The 9,541-nt window shown below is 41.2% G+C and overlaps 1 protein-coding gene across 1 annotated transcript in view; it reads left to right on the top strand.

The window, feature by feature from the left end:
- The first annotated feature begins 1,954 nt into the window (after positions 1-1,954).
- Positions 1,955-9,541, top strand: part of LOC128704237 (uncharacterized) — a 586,655-nt gene continuing 579,068 nt past the window's right edge. The window contains exon 1 of the mRNA XM_070091942.1: positions 1,955-2,197. The gene's annotated coding sequence lies outside the window, so the exon portion shown is untranslated. The remainder of the gene's footprint in view (positions 2,198-9,541) is intronic.

The following is a 9,541-nucleotide window of genomic DNA, read 5'->3' as shown; positions in this document are numbered from 1 at the left end:
AGTCACTCAGACTGTAGTTGTGTTCTGTCCACCAGTCACTCAGACTGTAGTGGTGTTCTGTCTACCAGTCACTCAGACTGTACTTGTGTTCTGTCCACCAGTCATTCAGACTGTATTTGTGTTCTGTCCACCAGTCATTCAGACTGTACTTGCGTTCTGTCCACAAGTCACTCAGACTGTACTTGTGTTCTGTCCACCAGTCACTCAGACTGTACTTGTGTTCTGTCCACCTGTCACTCAGACTGTAGTTGTGTCCTGTCCACCAGTCACTCAGACTGTAGTGGTGTCCTGTCTACCAGTCACTCAGACTGTACTTGTGTTCTGTCCACCAGTCATTCAGACTGTATTTGTGTTCTGTCCACCACTCAGACTGTACTTGAGTTCTGTCCACCAGTCACTCAGACTGTACTTGTGTTTTGTCCACCAGTCACTCAGACTGTACTTGTGTTCTGTCCACCAGTCACTAAGACTGTACTTGTGTTCTGTCCACCAGTCACTCAGACTGTACTTGTGTTCTGTCCACCAATCACTCAGATTGTACTTGTGTTCTGTCCACCAGTCACTCAGACTGTACTTGTGTTCTGTCCACCAGTCACTCAGACTGTACTTGTGTTCTGTCTACCAGTCACTCAGACTGTACTTGTGTTCTGTCCACCAGTCACTCAGACTGTAGTTGTGGTCTGTCCACCAGTCACTCAGACTAGTTGCGTTCTGTCCACCCTTCACTCAGACTGTAGTTGTGTTCTGTCTACCAGTCACTCAGACTGTAGTTGTGTTCTGTCCACTAGTCACTCAGACTGTAGTGGTGTTCTGTCCACCAGTCACTCAGACTGTACTTGTGTTCTGTCCACCAGTCATTCAGACTGTACCTGCGTTCTGTCCACCAGTCATTCAGACTGTACTTGCGTTCTGTCCACCAGTCACTCAGACTGTAGTTGTGTTCTGTCCACCAGTCACTCAGACTGTACTTGTGTTCTGTCCACCAGTCACTCAGACTGTACTTGTGTTCTGTCCACCAGTCACTCAGACTGTACTTGTGTTCTGTCCACCAGTCACTCAGACTGTACTTGTGTTCTGTCCACAAGTCACTCAGACTGTACTTGTGTTCTGTCCACCAGTCACTCAGACTGTTCTTGTGTTCTGTCCACAAGTCACTCAGACTGTACTTGTGTTCTGTCCACCAGTCACTCAGACTGTACTTGTGTTCTGTCCACAAGTCACTCAGACTGTACTTGTGTTCTGTCCACCAGTCACTCAGACTGTTCTTGTGTTCTGTCCACCAGTCACTCAGACTGTACTTGTGTTCTGTCCACAAGTCACTCAGACTGTACTTGTGTTCTGTCCACCAGTCACTCAGACTGTACTTGTGTTCTGTCCACAAGTCACTCTGACTGTACTTGTGTTCTGTCCACCAGTCACTCAGACTGTACTTGTGTTCTGTCCACCAGTCACTCAGACTGTACTTGTGTTCTGTCCACCAGTCACTCAGACTGTACTTGTGTTCTGTCCACCAGTCACTCAGACTGTACTTGTGTTCTGTCCACTAGTCTTGATAAAGTACAACATATATGTGGAGACAATGTTTATACACTAAGGAAGCAACTTGTTGTCCAAACATTTATATCGACTGAAGAAGCCTACTGAGTAGGCGAAATGTTTCGGAATAACGATACGTTGTCTGTCATCATTATCCTTCTCTGTACCACAAGATGGAGTTCGCAGCAATATTGTCAGAGAAACAACTTGACCTCCCAGCTAAATAATAGATTTGCAAAACTCCAGAAGCAATAATTTGGTGGAGTGGAGTGGGTCAAGATGGCGGTGGGAGTGGGTTAACACGTGGTTATAAGAGCGGTGGGCAGGCGCGAGTGGGCGGAGCTGCAGCAGGTGAGTGGCAGCAGGGGAGTGTTGTGGGCGGCACCTGCGGGAGTGTTGTGGGCGGCACCTACAGGAGGAGCGTCAGTATGCTGCTGCCACCCGAGAAGGGAGGGTGTTGTTGTGTGTACGTGCGTGCGTTCTCACACGCTCGCGTTTTCGCTGACCGCACGGATCTCTGTGACTATAAAATAATTTTATTATGCACAAATATATGCTTTATTACAGCTAATACGTTAGCTATAATGATATTTAAAAATTAACTCAAAATGTGAGTTACCTGAAGGATTTTTACTAAGAGACCAGCATGAACTAGCCACGGGTACGTATGTCCTTCTGGCCTGGCACTCCTTGACCATTGTAATGTCTTCAACTTGTGAGCGTGTGTGATTATTATTATTATTATTATTATTATTATATATATATATATATATATATATATATATATATATATATATATATATATATATATATATATATATATATATATATATATATATATAAAACTTCAAGAGTGCATAAATCTGTAGGGGAGGGAAGGCGAGGTCGGGGTCGGCCTCTGATAGGTTGGAGGGAGGGGGTAAAGGAGGTTTTGCGTGCAAGGGGATTGGACTTCTAGCAAGCATGCGTGAACGTGTTAGATAGGAGCGAATGGAGACAAATGTTTTTTTAGGACTTGACGTGCTGTTGGAGTGTGAGCAAGGTAACATTAATGAAGGGATTCAGGGAAACCAGCAGACCGTACTTGATTCCTGGAGATGGGAAGTACAGTGTCTGCACTCTGAAGGAGAGGTGTTAATGTTGCAGTTTTATAACTGTAGTGTAAACGCGCCTCTGGTAAGACAGTGATGGAGTGAATGATGAAAGTTTTTCTTTTTCGGTGTGTGTGTGTGTGTGTGTGTGTGTGTGTGTGTGTGTGTGTGTGTGTGTGTGTGTGTGTGTGTGTGTGTGTGCGCGCGCGCGCAATATCACAGTAAACAAGTGATATCACAATATACAGAACAACTACTGTGAAAGAATATCGAAATTCCAAGGGCTTTCGTGACTTCTCACATTATCAAGGAACTATAAAACAAGACATCAACAGGAAGGTATGTAAGGGCAAGACTACACCTCACAGTCACGTTACAACACCTGACTCTGTGAAACACAACTGATACTCTACCCAAGCATTAAGATTTTAATAGTCTAATATATCATTAAATTCTTCCCAAATTTTATTAATTTTAAATGAATCCAATTTATATAAACCATAAGAAATATTCATATTATTTTCAAAACTATTTATGAAACAAGATTCAATTATTTTCCTGTCAACCATGGACTTGCTTGATACAACTTTCTCAACATTTTGAAAATCAATTGGAGAGTTAAAATCTCTCACATGAATAAACAGAGCATTGGAATCTTGTCCAGTTCTAATGATATATTTATGCTATAACCTAAGTTCAAGACTTTTACCAGTTTGACCGTAATAAACCTTATCACGTATTTCACGAGGCATCTTATACACACATCCGTCAGCATTTTGGGGGGAATTTATAAGTTTTTTTTTTTTGTTTGTTTTTTTGCTGTATCAAGATGTTTAAATACAACTTTGATATTAAAAGTCTTAAGAAGAGAAGGCATATAAACCAAATTTTCATGGTAAGGAAGAACCAACATATTTTTAGTTGAATAAGGTTGGTTGTCCCTTTTTGAACTGGTCAAGTATTTCTGGCAAATTTAAAGGATTTATCAATTAATTTTCTTGGGTATTTTAGATCATTAGCTATTTCATAAATTTTTGAGATTTCTTCATCTATGAACTTTGGACTACAAGTATGTAAAGTTCTCAAAAGCATTGATGAGAATACCGACAGTTTAACTCTATCTTGATGTGAAGAAAACAGTGTACAGAATCTCTTACCAACAGTACTGAATCTGTTGGTATAGACCTTGGTAATAAATAACGACAAGTAGGTATAAAAACACGTAAGCAAACACTAGGACATATTTATTAGAAAACGTTTCGGTCCTGGGCTCTTGATCACTTCTAACATACAGAGGTTGAAAGACATGGTGTGGTATGGGAAGTTTGAGGTGTGGGACGCAACCCTACACCTCTAATTTCCACAGCATGCGTCTACACCATCCCCTGTGGATTCTGTCCCAGGAAATATGTAGGCGAGACAGGCAGAGATCTTGCGGTCCGCCTGAACGAGCATCGAAGTGCCAATAACAGAGACGATTTAAAGTACGCCTGTGTCCTCCACAGAGACTCCACGGGGCATTTGATGAACCGGGATGAGGCACAACTCGTTCTCACCGAACCAGACCTTAGACGTCGACGGTGTCTAGAAGCCTCACTAATCGCCGTCACCAACACAATAGAACGTAACACTGGAATACACAAAATTTCTAAAACATTACGTGTTTCTGTAAACAGAATCTGTAACCAACAGTACAAAATCTGTTGCTAAAAGCACAAAATCTGTTACCAACAGTAGACTGATCAGTATTAAAAGCTTCTTGATGCTAGTAAAGAGTTCTTGATTCAAAGGAATCATAGCTACGCTCCTTCCCTCCTCGGATCAAAGTAGAGTGGTGCTCTTTCCCTCAGGCGATGGACGATTCCCACCCGAGTAATGCATGACCCCAACGGGTTTAAAGCTTTCCCTGGGTTTGAGTTTCCATTTATCTGCCACTCTCGCCACAACTATCTACCACTCCCGCCACAATTATCTACCACTCTCGCTACAATTATCTATCACTCTCGCCACAACTATCTACCACTCTCGCTACAATTATCTACCACTCCCGCCACAATTATCTACCACTCTCGCTACAATTATCTACCACTCTCGCTACAATTATCTACCACTCCCGCCACAATTATCTACCACTCTCGCCACAACTATCTACCACTCCCGCCACAATTATCTACCACTCTCGCCACAATTATCTACCACTCTCGCCACAACTATCTACCACTCCCGCCACAATTATCTACCACTCTCGCCACAACTATCTACCACTCCCGCTACAACTATCTACCACTCTCGCTACAACTATCTACCACTCTCGCCACAACTATCTACCACTCTCGCTACAACTATCTACCACTCTCGCCACAATTATCTACCACTCTCGCCACAACTATCTACCACTCCCGCTACAACTATCTACCACTCTCGCTACAACTATCTACCACTCTCGCCACAATTATCTACCACTCTCGCCACAACTATCTACCACTCCCGCTACAACTATCTACCACTCTCGCTACAACTATCTACCACTCTCGCCACAATTATCTACCACTCTCGCCACAACTATCTACCACTCCCGCCACAATTATCTACCACTCCCGCCACAACTATCTACCACTCTCGCTACAATTATCTATCACTCTCGCTACAATTATCTACCACTCTCGCCACAATTATCTACCACTCTCGCCACAACTATCTATCACTCTCTCCACAATTATCTACCACTCTCGCCACAACTATCTATCACTCTCTCCACAATTATCTACCACTCTCGCCACAATTATCTACCACTCTCGCCACAACTATCTATCACTCTCGCCACAATTATCTACCACTCTCGCCACAATTATCTACCACTCTCGCCACAATTATCTACCACTCTCGCCACAATTATCTACCACTCTCGCTACAACTATCTACCACTCTCGCTACAACTATCTACCACTCTCGCTACAATTATCTACCACTCCCGCCGCAATTATCTACCACTCTCGCTACAACTATCTACCAGTCTCGCCACAATTATCTACCACTCTCGCCACAATTATCTACCACTCTCGCCACAATTATCTACCACTATCGCCACTATTATCTACCACTCTCGCCACAACTGTCTACCACTCTCGCCACAATTATCTACCACTCTCGCCACAATTATCTACCACTCTCGCTACATCTATCTACCACTCCCGCCACAATTATCTACCACTCTCGCCACAACTATCTACCACTCCCGCCAAAACTATCTACCACTCCAGCCAAAACTATCTACCACTCCAGCCAAAACTATCTACCACTCCCGCCAAAACTATCTACCACTCCAGCCAAAACTATCTACCACTCCAGCCAAAACTATCTACCACTCCCGCCAAAACTATCTACCACTCCAGCCAAAACTATCTACCACTCCAGCCAAAACTATCTACCACTCACGCCAAAACTATCTACACTGTCGCCACAACTATCTACCACTGTCGCCACAATTATTTACCTCTCCCGCCAAAACTATCTACTTCTATCGCCAAAACTATCTACCTCTATCGCCAAAACTATCTATCACTCCCGCCAAAACTATCTACCTCTATCGCCAAAACCATCTACCACTCCCACCACAACTATCTACCACCCGCGCCAAAACTCTCTACCACTCCTGCCAAAACTATCTACCACTCACGCCAAAACTACCACTCCCGCCAAAACTATCTACCACTCACGCCACATCTACCACTCCCGCCAAAGCTATCTTCCACTCCCGTTAAAACTATCTACCACTCACGCCAAAACTATCTACCACTCCCGCAACATCTACCACTCCCACCAAAACTATCTACCACTATATTACGGTAAGTGTTAAATATTTACAGAACTATTGTATTTTATTCTACAAAATACATCGAGGAAAGTAAATAATCACAGCGAGATCTTGTTTTTAGTTGAATTTTGTTAAAGTGAGATTGATTATCTCTTCGTTGTATTCTGCTTTAAATCATACAATGAATGTTACGCTAAATACTATGTTAATTCTTCTTTAAATGGTATGCTAAACGCTATTATAAACGACCCGTCATGTGTTAAATATTGCGTTAATCGATATGTTAAATATTATGCTAAATGTTACTCTAAATAGTTAAATGCTTTCGTTAAATGCTGTGTTAAATATTGTGTTAAATGACGTGTTAAATGCTACGTTAAATCTCGTTATAACTCAAGAAACGGTAATTAAATAATGTTGAAATATAATACACAGGAAGCTGTAGTTTTGTTAAATCTTATTAACTCTTAAAAATGTTAAATTATATGCCCAGTAAACTAATAATAATGACATGCGTATTGATTTTAAATTAAAAAATATTAGTTAAATATCAATAAGATAAATTTAACAACGAGTGTTTACAAAAAAAACATTAAGACTAAAATGTTAAACACGTTAAACATAACTTAGGATAAACAGATATGTAACGTAAATTGTAAATTAAGAGTTTCAGTCATATTATTAGATAATTTATATATATCAAGAAATATGTCTGCCATAACCTGGGTACATATGGCTTAATATTCTTAACTTTGAAGATGTGCTCTTATCTTTGAAGATGTGCTCTTATCTTTGAAGATGTGCTCTTATCTTTGAAGTGCTCTCATCTTTGAAGATGTGCAAAATATAGCCCTGCTGGTCAAGTACTGACTTTAAGTATCTGTCTAGCTCCCTCTCGAAGATAGCCAGGGGTCTGTTGGTAATCCCCCTTATGTATGATGGGAATCAGTTGAACAATCTTGGACCCCTGACACTCATTATGCTAACTCCTAGTGTACTCACGGCACCCCTGGGAGGATGTGCCCTGACTGCTGAGTCTGTTGTCTTCATAGGGAGTGATTTCCATGTGCAGGCTTGGGACTAGTTCCTCTAGGATTATAATGTATCTTTCTCGCCTGTGTTCCAAGTAGTACAGGTCGAGGGACTTCAAACAATCCCGGTAATTTAGGTGCTTGATAGTATTATACGTGCAGTAAAAGTTCTCTATATATTCACCAAATCTACAATTTCGCCTGCCTTGAAAGGGGCCGCTAGCGAGCAGCAGTATAACAGCCTAGATAAAACAAAATGACTTACAGAGAATCATCATTGGTTTGGTATCCCTAGTTTTGAAGGTTCACATTATCCATACTATCATTTTCCTAGCACATGTGGTGGAGATTTTAATGTGATCTTTGAAAGTGAGATTCTTTGACATTATCACTCCCAAGTCTTTCAAATTAGTTTTTCTCTGTATTGTGTAGTTAGAATTTCTTTTATACTCCGATCTAGTTCTTATTCCCTTAAGTTTTCCATATCGGAGTAATTGAAATATGTCGTCGTTGAACTTCATGTTTTCTGCGGCCCATTGGAAGACTTGGCTTAAATCCGCTTGGATAATTACAGTGTCCTCAATAACGGCACTGCCATGCAAATTCACGTATCGTCAGCAAAGAAAGAACGGTGCAGTGGTTGACACTTCTGCCTTTATTAAATATGACGATGAGGATGAAGCTGGAACGAGTACTGTACCTTGTGGAACACAGCTTTTAACTGGATGCGCCTCTGCCTTTACTCTGTTTATTTTTAATCTTTGCGTTCTGTTGGTTAGAAAGTTAAAGGGCCATCTACCCACTTTTCCCATTATTCCTTAACCACGCGTTTTGTGTGCTGTTATACAGTGATCACACTTGCTGCAGGCTTTCGCAAAGTCTGTGTATACTACATTAATATTCTGTTTGTCGTCCACTGCATCCAAAACCATGTCATAGTATTTCAGTAGCTGTGAGAGGCAAGAGTAACCTCCTCTAAACCCATGCTGCCCTGGACTGTGCAACTGTTGGGTACTCAAGAGGATGGTGAACTTGCTTCTTGATAAATTAGACACATGTGCAACTCTTGGGTATCTTTATTGAGGAAACGTTTCGCCACTGTGTGGCGAAACGTTTCGCCACACAGTTTCGCCACACAGTGGCGAAACGTTTCCTCAATAAAGATACCCAAGAGTTGCACATGTGTCTAATTTATCAACATGTCGGTTCTCTGAACCATTCATCTACAAACTTGCTTCTTATAACCCTTTCAAAAATTTGTAGGATGTGGGACGTTAGTGTTATCGGTTTATAATTCTTTCCAATTGCTTTGCCACCTTTGTCGAGTGGGGCTTTATCTCATAGAATATTTAAGGCAAGTGAAAGGGGTTTCTTGCAGTTATTAATGAACACAGAGTTCCACGAGGCCGGGCCTGGGACACAGTGCATAGGCATGTCGTTAATTTTTTTTTTCGAAGTTGTGTTAGAGTTATATCGAAAATTCTGGGAATAATAACAAAATTTTGAGTGTCGGTCATAAGAAAAAAATTTAGATTGTGGACCCTTGGTCTGATTAATGGCTCACTAATGCCGTATGACCCTTGTAGGCTTAGCGCTTCATTTTTTATAATAATAATAATCATAATCATAATAATAATGGCTCACTAAAAGCTGATTCATTCTGAGACTTCAGTATTTCACTCATTACTTTGTTGTCATCTGTACAAGTCCCACCTTGTTTAAGCAAGGGTTTTTGCCCTAGATTTGGCATATGAAAGGAGATATTTTTTTCAAATTCATTAATTGCATAAAATTCCTTCTGTGTTTTCTAGATCCTGCATGATTTTTTAACTTTAGTTTGATAATGTCTATTTCTCTAGTCAGTGACTCCTTCCGTATTCCAGATAGATTGCCGCCTTGGAGAAGCTTTGTGATTCTTCGCGTTCTCTTGTAGAGGCAGCGTCTCTCTCATTCTAGTTTATATTTTCTCTTTTTTTTTTTTTTGCTTAGTGGAATGTGCCTTGAACATACCTCAAGTGCCAAAGAGTTATTTATTTCTATGCATTGTTTAGGATATCTTCCCAGCATGT

This window comes from Cherax quadricarinatus, chromosome 37 (genome assembly GCF_038502225.1).
Source record: "Cherax quadricarinatus isolate ZL_2023a chromosome 37, ASM3850222v1, whole genome shotgun sequence".
NCBI lineage: Eukaryota > Metazoa > Arthropoda > Malacostraca > Decapoda > Parastacidae > Cherax > Cherax quadricarinatus.
Note: the sequence above shows the minus strand (reverse complement) of the source record. Positions and strands in the feature narration are given on the sequence as shown.